This window comes from Aquarana catesbeiana, linkage group LG08 (assembly GCF_042186555.1).
Source record: "Aquarana catesbeiana isolate 2022-GZ linkage group LG08, ASM4218655v1, whole genome shotgun sequence".
Lineage (NCBI taxonomy): Eukaryota > Metazoa > Chordata > Amphibia > Anura > Ranidae > Aquarana > Aquarana catesbeiana.
Window position 1 is genome coordinate 221,473,846 of NC_133331.1, and position 24,709 is coordinate 221,498,554.

Consider the following 24,709-nt stretch of genomic DNA (forward strand, 5'->3'; position numbering starts at 1 on the left):
CCAACAGACTATTAACCTTCCTACCCTCCATCGTCTCCCCAGATCAAGTAGCTTTTATCCCTGGTCGTGAAGCCAGGGACAACACTAGCAAAGCAATCAATCTACACCATCTGATAACCCAAACAAAGCAAAACGGTTTCTTCCTGTCACTAGACGCGGAGAGGGCGTTTGACAGAGTATCATGGGATTACATGACGGCAGTTTTACAAGCAATAGGACTTGGACCACATATAATTGGGCTGATTCTATCGTTATATGGCAGTCCCTCTGCTAAAGTGAGGGTCAATGGTACTCTGTCAGATGCCTTCCCTATCTGCAATGGAACGAGACAGGGTTGCCCTCTGTCACCTATCCTCTTTGTACTTACCCTCGAACCCTTCCTCCGCAAACTCAAACTTAACCCAGACATAAAGGGAATTAAATCACCAGAGAAGGAGTACAAATATGCTGCATACGCAGATGACATACTATTGTTCCTCACACAACCGTTACCTACTTTACCGATATTATTATTTGAATTTAAGCATTTCCAGACCCTCTCTAACTTGAAGATTAACTTTACTAAATCTGCTGCTCTTAACATATCACTACCCCAAAGTTAAGTGGACCAATGTAAGGATAATTTCCCTTTCCAATGGAAACAAGTTTCGATTACATACCTAGGCATTCAAATCCCCTCCAAACTCTCAGACTTATATACCAAAAATTTCCTCTCCCTCTTAAACAGACTAACCTCAGACCTCAAAACATGGAACAAACCGACATTTTCCTGGTTCGGTAGAGCAGCCATACTGAAGATGAATGCTCTTCCAAGAATCTTATACCTCCTACAGACGATCCCGATACAGATCCCCCCTCTTTCTTTAAAACATACAGGCAGATATGCTGCAATTTCCTGTGGGGAAAACACAGACATAGAATCAGTCACAACCTGCTCACTCACCCAAAAAATCTAGGAGGCATAGGCCTTCCGAACATCTTTCACTACCACACCGCCATCCACCTAGCCAGGATAGTGGACTGGAATGTCCATACTCAACAGAAAGATTGGGTCTCTTTAGAAGCCTCCTTCACGAAATTATCACTTAATTCACTCCCCTGGATTTCCCCAAACTAAATCCCACCAGACATTCACGCACATCCGACGATAGGCCCCACCTTACGATGTTTTCAACAGATGTGCAAGAATACCTCCATCTCCTCCACCCCCAGTCCACTGACTCCAATAAAGTTAAATCCCGACTTCCCGCCGGGCATGCATCACCAATTTCTCCCTGACAACTGGCCACAGAGACAAATCAGAGCTCACCAATTCTACCAACAGGGCAAACCACTCACCACAGCGCAAATTGTGGCCTGTTTCGAAAAGACACCTATCCCCCCATGGATATATATGATAGCCCATTACCTCAAAATCTTAGACAAAAAAGGTCAATGTTCCAGACAGCTTACACCATACGAAATATTATGTACCAAAACAACACCACAAGCACATCTTATCTCCCACATTCACAACCTCATCTTCGTTGACCTTAAAGCAAATGACAGTCAGTGCTGCAGAAAATGGGAAGCTGACTTATCCATCCAACTCTCGGAAGAGAGATGGGAGCAAATATTTCTAAACATACACAAGGGCTCAACCAATGTCACTACCCAGGAAAATGGGTTCAAAATTCAGGCAAGATGGTACCATACCCCAGTACTGTTACACAAATTTAAAGCTGACATCCCTGAAACATGCTGGAGGTGCCACCAAGAAAGGTGTACCCTTCTTCACATGTGGTGGTCCTGCACTCCCCTGCAAGCATTTTGGTCAGAGGTCCACTGCATAATCGCGCAAATTACCACTTACGATCCAGAATTCACCCCAGCCCAATTTCTCCTACACCTTTCCTCCTTACCACACAGTACTTATCTCAAATCACTAATGATGCACATGATTAACGCAGCAAAGCAATGCATCCCTGTACATTGGAACTCAAAAAAGATACCGACTCTCAAAGAATGGTCCGTCAGAATACACAGAGTAGCAGAAATGGAACGACTTTTACATATTGCAAGAGACACGCCGACAAAATTCAGTCGTAAGTGGGCCTGTTGGACACATTACCAGACTTTACCTGAATACAAGGACATATTAAATTCTCACACATAAAGGATATGTATACCTGAGGCCACAACCACGATATAAACCAAATATCCTCACCATTAATTCCTCCTTCACTGGGGACTTACCCCCCCAACTTATTCAAGCTCCTTTAAAATATCAGGGCCAAATACCACTCATCAAGGGAAGTCACAGACCTCCCATCCTACCCCCCTCTTTTCCTCCCTCTCCCTCCTTCCCTTCCTTCTCCTTCCCCGCTGCCCAACCTTTCACCTCCCCTCCTTTCCTCCCCTTCTCCTTTCCCTACGCCCTCCATCTAGACACCCACACAAGCACACAGTTCACCCACTTCACACACTAATTAAATACCCAACCTATAAGACGTACTTCAGATATACACGAAACTACTCTGAACGCTCATTGATCAGACCCATATACTTTAAGCGATAAATTCAACACACTTCCGATAGAGTGCTTACTCAAATCTCACTTCACAAGGCCTGTAAATACAGGTTCTCCCGCTGCAAGTATAATATACTTCCAATGGAGCGTCAGTTAAAGGGCAATTAAGACACAATTTAGGATATAAGTTGGGTTCATACCCCTTTCATAACTAGTCCAGTATGGAAGTGATTATCAATAATAGCTGGGACATTTGTTATGGTAAAACTTCATAATTTGACAATTTCATAATTTATGTTCAATGTCTAACAATTGCTGTAAAGACTTTATACTCTTCAATAAAATACTTTTGAAAAAAAAAAATAATAATAATTTATTTGCATGTAATTTTTCTGGTATTATTGTATTCTTTGCTAATATTATGTTTTTTATTTCAATTTTCAATATTGCAATGATTAATTCATGTGTTTATTATTATCAGAGCCACTGTTGAACACTAATGATCATATAATTCCCTTAAGAAGCTATTGTTTGGTGAAACATGTAGGAACCTGACATGCATCAGTGATCATTTTACACATATGGATACTTTGGCCTGTATTACAGTCTGTATATTACTCATTGCTTACTACTTGCTTATATTTTATGCACTCTGTTTTTTTGTTTAACAGAAAAGTTTTTATTTGTCTCCTGAAGGAGAGAATTCAAACATATGTACAGTGAACATAATGTTGCTACATATCAAAGTATATATCTAGTCAAACATATATTATCAAGTCATAAAGTTACAGACCTTTTTATAGGCCTTGTATTCCTAGTAATAATTTCCTATAGACAATCACATCAGGGGAAAACCAGATTCCATCAGTGCTAACCTCTACAGCATTTGTAAGTTCTTAAACAAGTTTTTGTATTATCTAACTGTCAGGGTATCCACTTAGTAAATTCTGAAGGATCGGAGCGTTGGGGGGCGCAGAGGAGGGGACAGGGGAAACCCATAGGAAGAGGAGGAAGAGGGACAAGGGAGAGGGGGGAGAGAGAGAGAGGGGAGGGGGAGAGGGCACTCCAGGGACAAGTACATTGTGTGTTCCGCAAGTTACTCAAGGGCATCTCTATTGTTTGGACCATGCTCCCCAAATCTTGGAGAACTTCTTAGGGCATTTACAGTTGATATATATAAGTTTATAAAGTGGCAATATGGAGTCTATCAGAGCCTTCCATTGGGATACCGTGGGAGGATCAGGTTGCTTCCATTTAAGGAGAATAGTTTTCCTGGCATAAAATGAGGTATAAAAAACAAACAATCTTTTGTGCACACTAGGTATAAGGTTGTCACATACTTCAAGAAGTAAAACAATCGGATTCCTTTGTACATTCAGGTTACCCACTGAATTAATAACCTCCACTACATCTGACCAAAACTTTTGTATAACCGGGCACGACCAGACAACATGAATAAAAGTACCCAATTCCCTAGTACATTTCGGACATCTGTCTGTTTGTGTCGGGTATATTCTAGACAGTCTCTGCGGCGTGTAATATGTTCTATAAATAAATTTGAGCTGAATATATCTATCCCTTGACGAAATCATAAGGGGGATATACTGTTGCAAACCCTGCTCCCAATCATTGGGAGCAAGGTCAGGTACATCCACCTTCCATTTATCATACAATCCCGTTCCCCCAGTCTGCTCCTCACTCAGTATCTGAGTATATAGGGAGGATAGGATACGATCTATATTTTTTGAGATTAGAAGCCTCTCAACCCCATGTGACTGCAAAGTGACACCCATTGGATATTGGGCCTGTACTGCATGCCGTAGTTGCAGATAACGGAAGAACATTTTTGGGGGAAGTTGGAAATCATTTTTCAAAGTGTCATAGGGGATGATTCTGCCTCCGGACCATACTTGTTGTAATATCTTAATTCCATATCTCGCCCACAGGGCCAGATCTGGGACTGTTTGGAGATGTTTTAATTTGGGACATAGTGGTGTGTAAGGGGAAATAGTATTAGGTCCAGCAAGCTTCATCGAAGTTGTCATGTCCGCATGTGCCTTAGACCCTCTAAAGACCAGATTACTCAGAGCCGAGTATGAACCCAGTATAGCAGCTTCAAGATTAAGTGAGGGGTTAGACTTTGGTTGAGAAAACCACCACCGGACAGTAGCTACAACTACAGCCCAGTAATATTTTCTAAAGCATGGGAGCGCCAAACCGCCCAGTGACAAAGGGAGCTGGAGGGTAGTCCTGGCTACTCTAGGAGCAGAGCCTCCCCATATTAATGAGTTAACCACTTGATCTAACTTATCAAAGAAGGACTTGGGGATGGGGACAGGAGTGTTACGGAAAACGTATAAGAATTTAGGGAGGAACGTCATCTTTAGAAGATTAATCCTACCTACAGGTGAGAGGGGAAGGGATTTCCAGGCCTGACATCGGGCAGTAAGTTGGTGCAAGATCGGATATACATTATCTATCAAATACATATGTGGCTCTCTCTGGATTTCAATCCCCAAGTATTTAAACTTAGAAACCAAGACTAGTGGGTTTGAGGGATCTATAGCAGGTGGGGTCGGGGACAAAGAAAATATAATGGATTTAGTCCAGTTGATCTGAATGCCTGAGAAGGATCCATAGTGATTGATAATTTCTAGAGCTGCGGACAACGAGGCCGACGCGTCTGGAAGGTACAGCAATGCATCATCAGCATATAATGAAAGCCTCTCAGTCAGCGGTCCAACCTTTTTTTCCCCTACCCTTGGGGATGCTCTGAGCAGTATAGCCAGAGGTTCAATGGCCAGGGCAAATAACCCCGGGGTCAAAGGGCACCCTTGTCTGGTTCCCCTTCCCAGAGAAAATGGGGGAGAGAGCAGTCCATTCGTTCGGACTCTTGCTGTGGGGTTACTATAGAGGAGCTTTATCCAGGAGATAAACTGGGGACCAAAATTAAAGCGTTCAAGCACCTGCCACAAGAACTCCCACTCCACCAAGTCAAAGGCCTTCTCGGCGTCCAGAGAGGCCACCACGCCCGAGGACTGCGACCCCCCCTGCGTGAGAGATGTTAGTGTAAAGTCTACGTAGATTAATGTCGGTACCTTTGCCCGGCATAAAACCCGTCTGGTCACCATTAATTATAGAAAGGATAACCGAGTTGAGCCTGTTTGCGAGAATTTTGGTAGTTATTTTGCCATCTACATTTAGAAGTGATATGGGGCGATATGATGCACATGATGTGGGGTCTTTGTTGGGTTTAGCTATAACCACAATTACAGCCTCTGACATAGGAGGGAGACAGCCCTCTTTTAGCATTGTGAGGAGCAGACTGTGAAAATTAGGGAGGAGAAGTTCATTGTTTGTCTTATAAAATTCTGCCGGTAGGCCGTCAGGGCCTGGAATTTTTGCTGACTGAAGTGTTGCTACTGTTGTTTGAACCTCTTTGAGAGTAATTGGTGCATCCAGTGTATTTCTGGCCTCCGTAGATAATATTGGGAAGTCAATCTGATCTAGGAAGGTGCTCAGAGATTCCTTGGTAAAGGTGGCCTTAGAGGTATAAAGATGTTCATAATATTGTGCAAATTGACCATTTATATCAGTGGGGTCAGAATGAAGTACCCCCGTGTCATCTTTTATATGGGCAATATGTAATGAGGAGGAATGCTCCTTAGCCAGCCAGGCCAGCATTCTACCTGTCTTTTCCCCCTGCTCAAAGATTCTTTGCGATTGAGCCAGCAAATGTTTCTTATTGGTCTCAATCCACAAGAGAGAAATCTCTATGGAGGGATTGCATGGCATCATATGTTAAAACGTCTTTAGTGTGCACATACAGTAGCTGTTTTCGAAAAGGAGAACCTTTCTTTCTGCTTCTTCTAATGCCATCCTCGTATCCTTCCTGACCCTCCCAATTGCTGTCTTGTATTGCCCCCTAGTATATGCCTTAAAGGCATCCCAGAGTGTAGGAGGGGGAACTGTGCCTTCATTAAGCGCCCAATAGACACCCAACTCACCCTCCACCAGGGGGGTCACCCTCTCATCTGCAATCCAAAACCCTGAGAGCCGCCAAAGAGCAGTGCCCATAGGAGAGTCCATTTGCATTTTAAGTAGGAGGGGTGCGTGATCCGAAATACCTCGCGGTAGTATCTCCACCTCCTGTATTCGGGAAAGCAGAGAGTCAGACGTGTATACCAGGTCAATTCTGGAGAAGGACGCATGCGTGGCTGAGTGACAGGTGTACTGTCTTTCCCCCGGATGCCTCAGTCTCCATACATCGGTAAATCCATAGTTATCTGCCCACTGTGCTAAGGGGGTCACACTAGGGGGTCCCACACTAAGCCTGTCTAAATCTGGATTTGGGGTCATGTTGAAATCTCCAGTTAGGAGTAGTCCAGTTGAAGGATACTGAGCTATAATTGGAGTGAGTTTTTTAAGGATCTCTATCGTAGCTGGGGGAGGAATATATATGCCTACTATCAGCAATCACACATTTCATGTATGGCCACGAATCTCCCATCTGGATCTAAATGAAGATCCAATAGGGTAAACCCCACTGACTTATGGATCAGGACGCCGACACCCCGGGAGTATGAGGAATAAGTAGAATGGTAATATGCACCAACCCACGGTTTCCGAAGTGCCAACGTCCTGCTCCCAGCCAAGTGAGTCTCCTGAAACGCACAAATATGCGGGTTATATTTTTTCAGGGAATTAAAAACCAAAGACCTCTTAATTTTGGAATTTAACCCCCTAATATTCCATGATAATACTGCCAGGGGAGGCATCAAAGCTCTGTATAGATTGAATCAGGGTGACATCCATCCCCTCTCAGGGTCAAATTGAGTGTAAGCAGGCAGAAAAAAAGAACAAACATATGCATCCATTCCTGAGTATCAGTAAATAGACCACTCATGCCCTCTAGTGGAAGGAGATCAAGACAACCCTGAGCCCAAATACAGTATACATCAGCACAATATTTTAAACATATGCAGCAACAAAAAAAGAAAAAAGTAAAAATATCAAAAGTTCCAACACGGAGCAAAAACTTGTGCTCCAATCCCCCCCCACCCCCACCCCGTACCACCCCCCAAACTTCGGCGTGCTCCTATCCCAAAAACTGTCATGGCAACTGCCAATTGGGGAGATGAACAAGAGGAGACTCGAGTGCTACAGTACATACAGTAGGTCCTCCCACTAATGTAAAGGATCAACGTTCCCTGCAGAATATTGAACTGATATCACCCAGAGAAATAAACACATCCCTCACGGGGCACATAACTTGAACCGGTATAAACCTTGAGAAGATACAAGAAAAAGGAGTTCTCCCAAGAAAATAAAATTTAGGGGTGTCCAGCCCCGCATCTTCTCTGAATGTACGTCTATTGTTTGTGAGACCCTGTATAGGGTACACGTCCATATGTACCCGCATGGTCACGAGGTCCATGAGGACATGGTCATCGCTCCCCCAACTACCCCCCACAGGGGCAAAAGGGACAGCGGCCTAGGCAAAGCTAGTGTCAGTGACCACGAGGGCTCCAGAAACAAGTGCAACCCTAAAGCCTGGGTAATGCAATCAAACCTTGTGCCTTCAGGGAAACATCAGTGTCTCTGTAGGGTCTCCAGCCAGTGCAACGCCTCTTCAGGGGAAGTAAAAAATCAGACCGTCTCTCCATCCTGGACTCGCAGCCTTGCCGGGAACAACATGCTATATTTTATCTTCTTGTTGCGTATGTTAAGTTTCACTTGATCAAAGGAACGTCATTGCTTTTGGGTATCCACCGAGAAGTCCGGAAATATCATTAATTTAGCCCCCTCATACTGCAGCTGCTCGACCTTCCTTGATTCGCGGAGGACTAGGTCTCGGTCTCTGAAGTTCAATAATTTCAGGATAAATGTGCGCGGAGGAGCTCCCGGGGGCCCCCGGGCAGCAGGCATTCTATGTGCCCTCTCCACCACAAAAAAGTTAGAAAATGGCGCCTGGGGTAGAAGATCACGTAGGAGATGTTCGGTGAAGGTCGTGGGGTCGGCACCTTCAGCCCCCTCCAGGAGGCCCACCACGCGTAGGTTATTCATCCTATTTCTATTTTCGGCGTCTTCTGCGTGAGTTTCTAGGGTTTTAATTTTCGTTTGCAGCGTGCAGAGTGAGACTGTATGGTCTCGCAGTAGGTCCCACGCAGCGTTCAGCCTCGGTGAGGCGGGACCTGAAGGTATCCATGTCTCACTGTATGAGACTAATATCGAGCTGCATCTGCTCAATTTTCCCTGTGAGGGTTGATTGGCAGTTGGTAATCGCCTGCATGAGGGCCTCAAAGTTGGATTGTTCCTATTCTGGAGGGGCCTGCTCCACATCCTCAGCCTGAGTCGCCATATTGGATACGTTGGCGGGACGAGGGGTCCATGCAGCGGTACTCAGGGCACCTTTTTGGGACTTGCGGGCTGAGAGAGAACCCTTCCCCTTGGTCATACCTTCCTCCGCTAGCGATGCAGCCTGTCAGCACCGTGTAGAGCAGCCAATCTGCAAGGAAACAGGAGTTTAGGCCGAGGACCGAGCAGAGCTCTCTCACTGCACGTCCGCTCCGGTCGCCATCTTGGACACGCCCCCTATGCACTCTGTTTGTTGTCTTTTGTATATCTTTATAATAAAATTTACATTTTCTAAGTAAAATACTGCAATCTTCTATATATAAGGCACCACTATAATCCCTATTCAATTCCCCCTTTTTGTACTTTATTAATATAAAGGATTAGGTGCCGAATCATATGAGGTCACTCAACCCACACCCCTCATACTAAATGATATATTGTTCAAACATGGCATGGTTATACTGTATGTGGAATTACACACCAAAATACATTCTGCTGCTTCTCCTGAGTATGGGGATACCACATGTGTGGGACTTTTTGGCCATCTAACCACGTACAGGACCCCGAAAACTAATCACTACCTTCAGGCTTCTAAGGGCATACATTTTTGCTTTCACTCCTCATTGCCTATCACAATTTCGGAAGCCATGAAATGCCCAGATAGCACAACCCCCCCCCAAATGACCCAATTTTGGAAAGTAGACACACCAAGCTATTTGCAGAGAGGCATGTTGAGTATTTTGCAGATCTTGCTTTTTGTCACAAAGTTTTGAAAATTGAAAAAAATGACAGTTCAGGGCCTCTGTAACTGTGATAGGTAGTGAGGAGTAAAATCACAATTTTATACCTTCAGAAAGCCTGAAAGTGGTGTTTGTTTTTTGGGGTCCTGTACGCGGCTAGGCTCCCAAAAAGTCCCACACATGTGGTATCCCCATACTCAGGAGAAGCAGCAGGGTGTACATCCACATATAACCATGCCATGTTTGAACAATATATAATTTAGTGACAACTTTTGTGTAAAAATAAATAAATAAACATAAAAAATAATAATAATAATATTCCAGAAACTTGTGGCAAAATATAAAATATTCCATGGACTCAACATGCCTATTAGCAAATAGCTTGGGGTGTCTACTTTCCAAAAAGGGGTAATTTGGGGGGGGGGGGTGAACAGTCCTGGCATTTTATGCACAACATTAGAAGCTTATGTCACACATCACCCACTTGAAGACTATTTTTTTTTTTTTTTTTGCTAGAAATTTACTTTGAACCCAAAAACATTATATATTTTTTTAAATCAAAGGCCCTACAGATTAAAATTGTGGTTGATGCAATTTTTTTTTTATCACACAGTATTTGCGCAGTGATTTTTCAAACGCAATTTTTTTGAAAAAAAAAACACACTTTTTTAATTTTAATGCACTAAAACACACTATATTGCCCAAATGTTTGATGAAATAAAAAAGATGATTTTATACTGAGTACATGGATACCAATCACAACGCACTTTAAATTTAAGCACAAGCGTGCAGCAGCAACAAACTACATACATTTTTAAAATCCTTTACAGGTTACCACTTTAGATTTACAGAGGAGGTCTACTGCTAAAATTACTGCCCTCAATCTGACCTTCGCGGTTGATACCTCACATGCATGGTGCAATTGCTGTTTACATATGACACCAGACCGGCGCTTGCATTCGCCTTTGCGCAGGGACAGGGGTGCTTTTTTTTTTTTTTTTTTTTTTTTTATTGTTTCATTTTGCTTTTTTATTTTAGTTTTAGACTGTTCCTTTCTTTTCATGGAAGACGGTGGGAGGGGGGACATTCCCTCACACTGCTTGTAAAAGCAGTCTAGAGGCTAAATAGCCGCTAGGATTGCTTTTACATGAAAGCTGACCACTGGCTGAAAGGAATGATACCAAGATGATACCTAAACCTACAGGCATCATTCTGGTATAGCCACTCAAAGTCCAGTAACATACCAGTATGTTGCTGGTCCTTGTTGGGCATATATTGTAATGTTCTTTTTTTCATGCAGCCCGTGGGCTGCACGAAAAAAAGATTGATCGGTGGGTATGCCCACCATTAGAATACTGCCCTTCATCCACCCACTTCTAATGATGGGCATACATGCACCATTTTTGTTTTAACTGTGGTGGTGAAATCGCCTCCTACAGCGCTGGAGTCGCTGATTTATGCATCATGAGAGCAAACGCTGTTGCTGTCAAGATAAATAAATCAGTGCTGCAGCTGAATGGCGTACCTGCTAAGCAGATGATGGTTAACAATAAAACAAAGTAACATTACAGTATAACAGTAAGACATACCATACCTGCAAAGCAAGTGCAATAAAACATAGTCAAAATAAAACATTACAGTTCTAAAATACAGTAACAATAGAGAGCACAATAGATATAGAACAATAAAGAGCGGACAATAGAGAACAAACATTAGAGAGAGAAGAAAAAGAAAACCACAACTATTTTTGGCTTTATTTATTTTTTATTTTTTTGCACTTTTATATAAACTGTATACTGTAACCCTTCCACATTAGGGTCTCCTTTAAAATGTGATGGCCATCTCATCTTTCAAGACCCTGTGTAAGTGTACCCTAGGACTGTGCAATGCCGTACCCCAAGCTAATACTCCACTAGTGTGTGGTACCATTCGAAACATTCACCAATGCAAAGCCCAGGTTGGTCAGGACACGCTTTCTACAAACATGACATCTTCTTTGGGGATTTCTTTGGGTAGGGGTACCAGGGAGGACATAGGGAAAATGCCTCTCATGCAGTTGGCTCACTGCATTTGGACTGGGAAGTTGGGCCACAGCAGGGCCGTTTTTAAGGCAGGGCAAAAGGGGCAGCTGCCCTGGGCCTTGTCATTGTTGTGGGGCCCAAAGCAGCTACCTCATACTTGCCAACTATCCTGGTTTAAATTCCCTTGTCCCTTGAGGTTTTAGTCCTGTGCTTTGTCCCAATATCTCAGTGTGAAGTGCTGCTACTAATGCTGCCCAGCTCTCCTCTATTTTTGTGTACAGATGACTCACCTGCAGACCCTGTGTTTACATGTAAATAACCGGCATTCATATGTAAATAGTGATAGCATTTATATGTAAATAGTGGCGGCTGGCAGCATTGATATGTATATCATGCCCCCCTGAGGTCATATCCACAGTAATTTCTAGCAACCAATCAACAAGCAGAAATCATTGGCTGTAGCCTCTAGCAACTAATCAGTGAGCCATAATGTGTGCTGTAACCTCTAGCAACCAGACAGTGAGCGGTAATGATACAATGTAACCTCTGGCAACCAATCGCAATCACTGTCTGATCTGATTCAGTAAACTGATTTTGAGTCTAGCTGCTATTTATTGTATGTCTCAGAGCAGTTGGAGAGAAAAACTGCATGGGGGGGCCCCAAGAAAAGTTTTGCCCAGGGTCCAATCAATATTAAAGACGGCCCTGGGCCACAGCACCGTCTGGAAAAAGAAGGGCTGTGATGATCTCTTCCTGGAATTTAAGGAAGGATCCAGTTTGTCTTGAAGCTTTGTATAGCACATAAGCATTCAGCAGAGCCAATTGGAATAAATATACAGACACTTTTTTACACCAGCGTCTGGCCATACGGGCAATTAGGTACGGCACCAACAACTGGTTGTTGAGGTCCACCCCTCCCATATTAAAGTTGTATTCATGGACACAGAGGGGTTTCTCCACAACACCAGTCGCCGTTTGAATTTGGACCATCGTGTGTGCGTGAAGGGAGGACAGAACAAAAAAAATTCTTATTATCCCTCCACTCCACAGCCTGCTTGAAGTGTAATAATTTGCTAGCTCTCTCCCCCAGCCTAAGACAGGAATCTACAAGCCGCTGGGGTAAGCCCCGGTGATTAGATTGCACTGTGCCACATGCGCCAATTCCATAATCAAACAAGTGACTAAAAAGTGGCACGTTTTGCAATAATTGTCCAAATACAAGTGGTACCCCTTTCTGAATAAGGGTGACACCAAGTCCCACACAATCTTACCAGCACTCCCTATGTAGTCTGGGCAGTTCTCTGGCTCTACATAACTACCTCTTCCCTGGTAAACCATAAAACTATGTATAGCCTGTTGTCTTGTCACAGAGCCTATACATCTTGACCCCATATCTGGCACGCTTGCTGGGAAGATACTGTTTGAATGACAAGCGGCTAGAAAACTTAAGCAGGGACTCATCAATGCAGACAACTTGATCGGGAGTAAACAAGGCTGCAAACTGCTGGTTGAAGTGGTTTATGAGGGGCCAAATTTTGTAGAGCCGATCACATTCAGGATCACCCCGAAGATGACAGAGTTCATTGTCATTGAAATGCACAAGATCTGCTCATATCGTGTCCTGGTCATGGAGGCAGAGAATAAGGGCATATGGTGAATTGGGTCAGTGGACCAATATGACCGCAACTCACTTTTTTTAGTTATGTCCATGAGGAGGGATAGGCCCAGGAAGGTCTTAAATTCGGAGACCGTAATAGGTCTCCAATCTCTGGCAAGGGTAAACTGGGGATTAGCGGTGATGAATTGACCAGCATACAAATTGCTTTGGTCCACAATAGATCTATAGAGATCTTCCGTGAAAAACAGTGAATAAAAATCAAGTGTCGTAAAATCAACTGTTTCCACCTGAATTCCGGGTTGGCCAGTGAATGGGGGAAGTACGGGTGCTGCAGAACTGGTGGGCTCCCAATTTGGATTGGCAAATGCAGCAGGAAGGGTACTATGGGCTCGACAGGCCTGTCTTTGCCTTCTTGGTGGCTGTGGAACACTAGTTGTGCTAGCCACCTCACCAGCTTGAACTGCACTTATGGGACTCGTTACTGCAGTGCTGGATGTACGACCAGGATGTACTAGGCCGCTAGTGCTTGCCAGTTCACCAGAAGGATGAGAGGCACTAGTACTGGCTCTCTGCTCCATACGACAGCTCTGAAGTTCATGCACCTCAACAGCAGAACAACAGAGTCAGGTACGTCTGACCTTGGCAGGGACCACTACTCCATCATCAGAGCTATCTGTCAGGGTGCCGCTGCTGTCTACCGGTTCATATTCTGAGCTTGAATCTGACAGATGGGTGAGTTCCTCTTCACTCTCCTGTCATGCTCAGAAATGTGTAAGCCTCTTCACTAGTGTACCTTCAGTTGAACATTTTGGCCTCTAAATTTACTGGTACACTAGTACGACTCATAGGCAAAAAGAGCACCTGACTGTCAGCGACTGCTTCAAACGCTACCAAAAAACTGTTAGCATTTGCAAGGATCAGGCCAGACTCTGTGAATGCTGCAGTTATGTGTTTAGTGTTTTGCAAGTGACAGTGATCGATTGACACTGCACTTGGGTGGGCTGGGTGGAGGGGCTAAACACAGGTGCTAGCAGGTATCTGGGCTGATCCCGCTAACGCTGCATTTTTGGGAACCCTAAACTAATGGGGACGCTATAATAGTTCTGATCAGATCAAAGATATCGATCCATTCAGACACCATACTACTAAGGGAGGTGTATGGTGCGTGTGTGGGCGTTAGCGCTACTGGCACTAATCTGGGGGTTAAACCTTTATTGGGTAATATATGGCGGGTGGCTTGACGCTATAAAAAACTAAACTAACTAACCAGCGTCACCCGTAACACTAATACGGTGATCACTGGTGATGGGGTGATCAAGGGGTTAAACCTTTATTAGGGGGGGTTTAGCGGGGTCCTAGACCCTCTACCCTAAGGCTGATCAGTGTCACAAATGACACCAGTACAGTGATCAAAGAAAAATATGAAAACTTGGGTGACACAGTGACAGGAAGCGAAGGGGTTAACTGGGTGTAGTGTTGGTGAAACTCATGTTTGGATGTCCTCTCTCTGGAACAGAAAAGAGTTTCACGAGGGGAGATAACATCACTTCCCCTGCCTGTGTTTGCACTTACACAGGCAGGGGAGGATTTCATTAGTCAGAACCGATCAGAAGGTCCAGGCCAGAAATAATTGGCCTGGGTCTGGAGACTGATCAGTTCTAAAACTAATCGTTGCGGCCGCCATAAGGTAATGTCGCTTCGCCCACCCGTGCCATTCTGTGGTGGCTGATTGGGATTTATCGTAACATAACTTCTATAGCCAAACTGCATAACTTCCCAGAAAATAAGCTTAAGGGTCATTGGCAGTATAACACCCCTAATTCCAAGTACTCAGGGAACGCAGTTCAAGAATACAGAAAGAAAAATGTTTTATATGATGATGTATATTTGGCAAAAGCTACATCATTATACCGTATATTCTTATTCCTTGATACAAAAGAACTCTTGAACAAATCTCATGGAATACAAGTTTTAAAACGCTATATTCTAAATATAATATCTCTATGTTTGAGTCAACTTATAAGTCCCTCCTGTTTGTTCAGATTCTTCTGTCTACAAAAGGACACATAAAATCTCTATTTTACAACTTCAAACCCGGTTGCCCTGCTCATTAACCCAAATAATTTTCCCCATAACTGTGTTACTTATCCTACACTGCGGCCGAAAGCCGAATCCTCGGCTGCTTGAACATCCACTTGATAACATTTTGTGAATATATGCACTGAAGACCAGGTAGCAGCCTTACAAATCTGAGCCACAGATACCTGATGGTGAAAACTCAGGAGGTTACTACACCCCTGGTAGAATGAGCTCTCACCCTAAAGGGAGAATCTTTATGTTTCAGACCGTAGGCCTGAATGACCAATTGACGGACCCAATTGGCAATGGAAGCTTTGGAGCTGCCTGTCCCTTCTTGGGCCCTTTTGGTAAAACAAAAAAAATCCTTGGATCTCCGCAGATCTAGACAAATAAACCTTGACTGCCCGGACAACGTCCAAAGTATGCAGTCGTCTCTCTTCCACCGAACGAGGCTGAGAGAAAAAAGAAGCCAAAATAATATCCTGATTTAAATGAAAGGCTGACACCACCTTTGGCAAAAAGGTTGGAACAGGTTATAACACGACTCTGTCATGGTGAAGGATCAAGTATGGTTCCCTGCATGAAAGGGCCGCCAACTCTGACACCCTTCTAGCCTAGGTGATAGCCATCAGGAAGGCTAGCTTGCATTAAAGCAAGTCTAATGGAATTTCCTTAATAGGTTAAAATGGTTGTGTCTGTTGAGCCTCATACACACGATCGGACTTTGTACAAACTTTCCTGTGGATTTTTGTACAAAGGGTGTTGGCCGTAAACTAATTAAGCATACACACTGCAGGACTTTTTCAGCCAACTTTCACCAATCACATGGCTTTTCAGCTCTTTACCGCCACCCTTTGATCAACTTCTGTATTGTTGTCTGATCTTTTGCACTGGTTCTGAGCATGCGTATTTGTACTTTGGACTAAAGTCCTATGGACTTGTGTACACACGATAGGATTTTGCACCATAGGACTTTTGTTGCCGGAAAGTTTGTCTGTTTGTACAGCCAACATTTGTACTATGAAAACCGAAAAAGTTTGTCCGATGGAACGTACACACAGTAGGATGTTGCCTTAAAACAGCTAATTTGCATGTTTGTTGTCAAAAGGTCCTATTGTGTGTATGGGCCTTAAAACAGACAGCACCAAGTTTAAGTCCCAAGGACACATAGGTGACCTAATGGGGGGAAGCAAGCAAGTTGCCCCTTGCATAAAGGTTCGGATCAGTGAATGGGAGGCTAAAGGCCTTTGGAAGAATACTGATAGGGCCAAAATCTGACCTCTGATTGTACTCAAAGCCAATTTGATTTCCACAGCTGACTGTAGAAAAGAGAGAATTCTCCCAATCACATATTTCTGAGGATGACATTTTCTGGCTTCACACTGAGCAATATAAGTCTTCCAGACCTTATGATAAATTTTCCTAATGACAGCTTTTTTAGCATTCACTAGAGTAGACACCACTGGTCCTGAGATGCCACGGTCCTTTAACACCCTGGTTTCAATAGCCATGCCATCAAATTTAGAGACTGTAAATTGGGGTGGAATATAGGACCTTGAGACAATAGATTGTGGTGATGTGGAAGCGTCCATGGCCCGTCTATCATCAGTCTCAAAATCTCCGGGAACCAGGGCCTTCTGGCCTTCAGAATGACTGGAACCTCCTCTCTCTGAATCCTGCACAACAAATGTGGAAGGAGAGGGATTGGAAGGAAATCATAAACCAGGGAGTACTAGCTCCATGGAACTATCAGAACATCTGCTCCAATTGCCAGAGCCTTGGAATACTGGATTGTCATGAAGCTTGGAATACTGAAGTATTTCTCCTTTGATTCTATTACACAGTGGGGGGGTCTTCTGCCCTGTCTTAAGGCTAACCCCTCCAGACGGCTCCACGGTCTGGAAGGAAGGCATTGTTCTGTGTTTGACCATTTGTTTATGTACTTTAATTACCCCCTGGGGCTTCTCTATGTCATTACACATATCAGTCCTCCTATTCAAGCTATCGGACCAATCTCTGCTGACCCTGTTTTAAGTCCTCATTTGCATGGACAAGAGGACCTGAGTGAAGACTAGAGTGTACTTTACAATTGACCAATAGGAAAGTGGTTGTTGGGGGTGGGGTGTTCAAACTGCTGTGTATAAAAGTGTGTTGTGTGCATCAATAAAAGTGAGATTCCTGTTTGAACTTACACACAGCCTGTCTGGTGTTTGTTCTGAGCTATCACAACTGGATTCCAACGGCACATAGCTGTAGTTCGATTCCCAGAGCATCAGATGACCGAACCATCAGACGTTGCGATCTGCAGTCTGATTCAATAGCCACAGAGGAGTGTCAGGAGAGTGGAACCGAGCGAGCAGGGGCTCGTTACATTGGCTGGCAGCGGTGGGATTTGCTCTCCAGTTACTGGGACACTCCAAACCACCACAGTGAATGACCAGCTATGTAGCCTGCAGGAGAGCCACGCTGAAAGACTTACTTGAGAGCCATAGAGGGACCGGTGGGATCGTGCTTCCTTGCTGTGAACACATCCAAACCATCACCTGGATCCAAGGTCCGGATAGCAGGAGAGGAGAGGTACAGATATGTTGTCATGGAAGAGGAATTCAGAAGGAGGTTGCGAGAGATGCAGATACAGCACAGAGGACCAGTAAAAGAGCAGGTCCTGCTGGAATGGTTTGATTCTATCCGCTGTGAACTCTGGAAGGAAGCGATAGCCCGTGAGCAGCGACACCAGGAAAAAGTTCTCCCCTCCATCCATGTAAGGTACTGGTCGCAGTATGAAGTACGAATGCTGTTATTGGGGGAACAACCGAACCAGGAGTGGACAGCTGAGTTAAGCAAGCTGATCCAGGCAGAATTGCAGTTGTACGAGAGCTACAGAGCCCTCCAGTGGTATATAGCCCAAGTGTGCCCGTGGACAGCGGATGACAGCCCCACGGAAGGCTTTGACTACGATGGCCTGGGATTGTTGTACTGGAGGCTGTCCAGGGACCCTTACTTTGGGAGTGATGGAGAGTGGCGTTTGGAGGAAATAATGGAGCACAGAGGGAAGACTGAATGTCTTAGAAGTGCACTGGGCACAGGAAGATTTGGAGTTTCTGGCCGTTCAGGAATGGGAGCTGGAGATTGCCAACAGACAGCTGCTAGACTCTGCTTGGCAGCAGGGTGGGGCTCCCTTTGCCTGGGACTATCAGGAAATACCAGTTGACAACTCTGAAATCCTGGCTGAAGAGTCGACAATGTGGCAGAGTAACAGTGTGCTTTGCCAACCTGCCCCTGCAGCTATGGACGCGGAGGTCTTATGGTGGATGGAGCAAGTGCTGACTGACCTTGATGAACCTGTTTCTGCATTGGATGATCTTGGATGGAGGAATGTGCCTGTCCAGCAGAATGCCAGAGAATCGGCAGTGGAAAATCTGGAGATCGCTATCCCCAAAGCTGAAGTGCTGACAACAGGCAGAGCTCTGCTAACCTCTGCCCATCACTGATAGCATCTTCTGGATTCCATGGACAGGAGAGGGTAAACCTTTATCCCCAGACACCAGTTCCAGAGACAGGGGATTTGATAGACTTTTCTGCTGAGGAAGAACAACCTGGTGAGCCTCCAGCAGAAAAAGAGCTGTTATTAGGGCCAAACTTCACTGTGCTCTGCCCAGCACCAACAGCAGTATCTGTGGAGTCAGAAGGAACTTCCCCAGCTGAAGCGTTGGCCACTGGACAGAGGGTCCAAGACCTCTGCCCCACATCTGTGGCAGTTCCAGAGGCTCAGGGTGAAAAGGAGGTGGTCACTTCCCAGCAGCAAATCAGGATACAGGGGGAGAAGGGAGAGGAGGTGTTCGTCGTACCTCCTGAACAGTTGGCCAGGATGGAGGAAGCGGTCTTTCCTCCCCAGCAAAGATCCGTGCACCTGGGAAACAGTACCACAGACATATCGTCTCAACAGCCAGATGAGGGAATGGAAAAGGAAGCAGCTGGCTCACCTCTCCAATGGCAGTTACACAGTTTGGGAGTGGAGGAAGCCAGCCTCCTGCCCCAACGGTTAGCCAGAGTAGAGGATGTGGAATCCCCAGCAGAAGTGCTGGCAACAGGGCAGAGTGCTGCTGGCCTCTGCCCTCAACTAACAGAAGAGGGAGTTCCTGTGGTAGTGGATGGGACTTTGGTCTCCCCTGACACAACCCCAGAAAATGGTGTGACACTGAGGCAGGAGGATGTCAGCCATGCTTTGCAAGCACTGTGGGATTTTCACCTACTAAAAGTGGATGGGACTTCAGTCCCCACTTGTATACCCCAGGGATGCTGGGCAGTCAGCCCAGATCCCCAAAAGCATGATGGAGTGAGCCCAGTCACCCTGTCTTCTCTCCAGCGGCTGAAAGGACTCCAGGGAGAAGGGCCAGTCCAGGCCTGTCCCCAGTGGCGGGCATGTTCTCTGAGAGAGGCAGAGGTTGGATGGGTAAGTAATGCTCTGTTTGGAACAATTTGTTTGGGGTACTGTGTGGGTACAGGCATTAGGGGACTGGAACTATGGACTAACTTCAGAGTAAATCCGTCTGGGGTCTCCTCCTGTGTTAGTCATCTGCTGACAAGGGAGAAATGTGACAGACCTAGCCAGGACAGAGGCTTTTGGAGGGGACTGAATGCTAGCCTCTTGCCAACCGATTGTGGGCCCTGGCATTTGGGGGAATGGTGCTCTTTGTGAGCTGTATGCCTGAGGACCCTTGAGGTGGTATTACTTTGGATTCAGGTCCATATCCCCCCAAGAGACACAGACTCTGGGAACCCTGTATTTGCCATATTACATAGAGTGACTGATTCATACTGTTGGAACCTTAAGACTACTTTTCCAACATCCTCGAAATTGACCCGTTCGGGGTCCCACTGTGGCTGTTGGACTGTTTCCCAGGAGGGAGTATTGTCATGAACCTTGGAATACTGGATTGTCATGAAGCTTGGAATACTGAAGTATTTCTCCTTTGATTCTATTACACAGTGGGGGGTCTTCTGCCCTGTCTTAAGGCTAACCCCCTCCAGACGGCTCCATGGTCTGGAAGGAAGGCATTGTTCTGTGTTTGACCATTTGTTTATGTACTTTTAATTACCCCCTGGGGCTTCTCTATGTCATTACACATATCAGTCCTCCTATTCAAGCTATCGGACCAGTCTCTGCTGACCCTGTTTCAAGTCCTCATTTGCATGGACAAGAGAATCTGAGTGAAGACTAGAGTGTACTGTACAATTGACCAATAGGAAAGTGGTTGTTGGGGGCAGGGTGTTCAAACTGCTGTGTATAAAAGTGTGTTGTGTGCATCAATAAAAGTGAGATTCCTGTTTGAACTTTCATACAGCCTGCCTGGTGTTTGTTCTGAGCTATCACAACTGGATTCCAACGGCACATAGCTGTAGTTCGATTCCCGGAGCATCAGATGACCGAACCATCAGACGTTGCGATCTGCAATCTGATTCAATAGCCACATAGGAGTGTCGGGAGGGGCTCATTACAGTACTCAAAGCCAATTTGATTTCCACAGCTGACTGTAGAAAAGAGAGAATTCCCCCAATCACATATTTCCGAGGATGACATTTTCTGGCTTCACACCAAGCAATATAAGTCTTCCAGACCTTATGATAAATTTTCCTAATGACAGCTTTTTTAGCATTCACTAGAGGAGACACCACTGGTCCTGAGATGCCACAGTCCTTTAACACCCTGGTTTGAATAGCCATGCCATCAAATTTAGAGACTGTAAATTGGGATGGAATATAGGACCTTGAGACAGTAGATTGGGGTGATGTGGAAGCGTCCATGGCCCGTCTATCATCAGTCTCACAATCTCCGGGAACCAGGGCCTTCTGGCCTTCAGAATGACTGGAACCCCCTCTCTCTGAATCCTGCACAACAAATGTGGAAGTAGAGGAATCGGAGGGAAAGCATAAACCAGGGAGTACTAGCTCCATGGAACTATCAGAGCATCTGCTCCAATTGCCAGAGGATCTCTTGTTCGAGACATAAACTGCTGTAGCTTGTTGTTGAACCTGGATGCCAGTAGGTCAACCTCTGGCCATCCCCAAGGTTGTCAAATTTCCTGGAACACCTCTGGGTGTAGGGACCATTCCCCAGGCAGTTCTGCTGGTGGCCGAGATAATCTGCCTTCCAGTTCTCTATTCCCGAGATATGGACTGTCGATTAGGGATGAGCCCGATGTTCAAGTCGAACGTAAGTTCGACTCAAACATCAGGTGTTCGCCTGTTTGCCGAATAGCGAACAATTTGGGGTGTTTGCTGCAAATTCGAAAGCCGCGGAACACCCTTTAAAAGTCTATGGGAGGAATCAAAAGTGCTAATTTTAAAGGCTTATATGCATGGTATTATCATAAAAAGTGTTTGGGGACCTGGGTCTTGCCCCAGGGGATATGTATCAATGCAAAAAAAAGTTTTAAAAACAGCCGTTTTTTCAGCCGCTTTTTCAAAGTAAAATAATAAAAGTGAAATCTTCCTTTAAATTTTGTACCCTGGGGGTGTCTATAGTATGCCTGTGAAGTGGAGCATTTTTCCCGTGTCTAGAACAGTCCCTGCACAAAATGACTTTTCTAAAGGGAAAAAAAGGCATTTAAAAGTACTCGCGGCTATAATGAATTGTTGGTCCCAGCAATACAGATAAAAGAAGTCATTGAAAAAAATGGCATGGGATCCCCCAGTCCATTACCAGGCCCTTCAGGTCTGGTATGGATATTAAGGGAAGCCCTGCGCTGTGGGGATGAGGCCCTTGTCCCCATCAACATGGGGACAAGGTGCTTTGGGGGGCTACCCCCAAAGCACCCTCCCCATGTTGAGGGCATGTGGCCTGGTACAGTTCAGGAGGGCAGGTGCTCTCTCACCCCCCCTCTTTTCCTGCAGCCTGCCAGGTTGCATGCTCAGCTAAGGGTCTGGTATAGATTTTTGGAGGGACCCCCACGCCATTTCTTTTTTAAATTTTGGCACGGGGTTCCCCTTAATATTCATACCAGACCCAAAGGGTCTGGTGATGGACTGGGGGGATCCCATTCCGTTTTTCTCAATGACTTCTTTTATATTGCCAGGACCGACAATTCATTATAGCTGTGAGTACCTTTAAATGACTTTTTTTCCTTTAGAAATGTCATTTTGTGCAGGGACTGTTCTAAACACTGGAAAAATGTGCCACTTTACAGGCATACTATAGACACCCCCCAAGTACGAAATTTAAAGGAATATTTCACTTTTATTGTTTCACTTTAAGCATTATTAAAATCACTGCTCCCGAAATAACGTCCGTTTTTAAAACTTTTTTTTACATTGATACATGTCCCCTGGGGCAGGACCCATGTCCCCAAACACTGTTTGACAATAACTTGCATATAAGCCTTTAAAATTAGCACTTTTGATTTTTTACGTTCGTGTCCCATAAACTTTAACGGTGTCCAGACAAACTTTTTTGCATGTTCGGATGCTCTGGGGCGAACCGAACGGGGAGGTGTTCGGCTCATCCCTACTTCTCACATCCACCTGGACAAACACACTGGCATACTGCAGGAGGAACAATAAGATCGAATAAAAAGCTGCTAGAATATTTATATATATATATATATATATATATATATATATATATATATATATATATATATATATATATATATATATATATATATATGTATGTGTATATATATGTATGTGTATATATGTATGTGTATATATATATATATATATATATATATATATATATATATATGTGTGTGTGTGTATATATATATATATATATATATATATATATATATATATATATATATATATATATATATATATATATATATATATATATATATATATATATATATATATATATATATTACATACACACACACACACACACACTCCTTATGCAGCTTGCAGCTGTGATGGACATCTAATCTGACAATCAAATGCATATACATGATAGATTTACATTCCCTTCAGCGCCAGAAATAGTGACATATTTGATGTAATGGAACGTCCCCCACTCTGCTTGATTGCTTTTGTCATATAAAAATGTATGCACTAAAATGAGCACTTTTGATTATTCATGTTCGTGTCCCATAGACTTTAATGGTGTTCGTGTGTTCGAACAAATTTTTTGCCTGTTCACATGTTCTGCTGAGAACCAAACCAGGGGGTGTTCGGCTAATCCCCACAGCTGATGTCATTGGCACATGTCCCTCTGCCCAGGATAGTATGTAGTTCACCTCCTTCCTGACTCCTGGTACTGCCTTGGTGGTTTATATAGGCCACTGCCTTGGCATTGTCGGACTAAACCCTGATAGGGCAGTCCTGAAGCTCCACCTTCCAGGAGCATAGGGCCAGATGTTCTGCCCGTAATTCTAGGACATTGATGGCCAGGGTCTGCTCTGTCCTTGACCATTTCCCCTGAGCTGTGAGCCCCTCTAGGGTCACTCCCCAGCCTGAGTGACTGGCATCTGTAGTCAGTACTCTCCAAGAGGAAGGATTTTCCCTTTCGGAGGTTCTGATCCTGCAAGCACCACTTTAGGCTTAAGCATGCCTGAGGATAAGCACATTGGATAATCCAGGGCTTTTTTTCCTCTCTTCCAAGCCGACAAGTTGTCTTGTTGTAAAGGCCTGGAATGGAACTGGGCATAGGATCGGATATCGATCCGTTCAGATACTATAGCACTAAGGGAGGTGTATGCTGCGTGCGTGGGTTTTAGCAGTACTGGCGCTAACCTGACGCTGCCTGGGGTGACGCAGACCTTATCTGACCCTAAAAACGTAACTTATATCACCGCCGGGCAATTAGGGGGTTAAACCTTTATAAGGTAATAAACAGGGGGTGCCCTAAAACTATAATAAACTATAAAAAAATAAACTAACTAACCAGCGTCACCCGTAACATATACGGTGATCGCTGGTGAAAGGGTTAACTAGGGGGCAATCAGGGGGTTAAAACCTTTAGCAGGTAGTATATGGGGGTCCCTGTTGCTATAAAACACTGACAGCGAAACTATATACTTACCTCCCTAACTAGCATCACCTGTGTCACTAATACAGCGATCAGAAAAACGATCGCTTAGCGACACTGGTGACGGGGGGTGATCACGGGGTTAACCTTTAGGGGGGGTTAGGGGGGTACCCTGGACCTAAAGGGGGCTAACCTAACTGCCCTAACACTTATAACTGTCACAAACTGACACCAATGCAAAAAAAAAACTGCTATTGGTGTCAGTGTGACAGGGGGTACAGGGGGTGATCGGGGGGTGATCGGGGGGTGAAGAGGGGTGAAAAGTGTGCCTGCGTGTTCTACTGAACGTGTAATGTTGGTGCAACTTACTTGGATGTCTTCTCTCCTCTGCGCCGGATCGAAAAGACCGGCTCGAGGAGA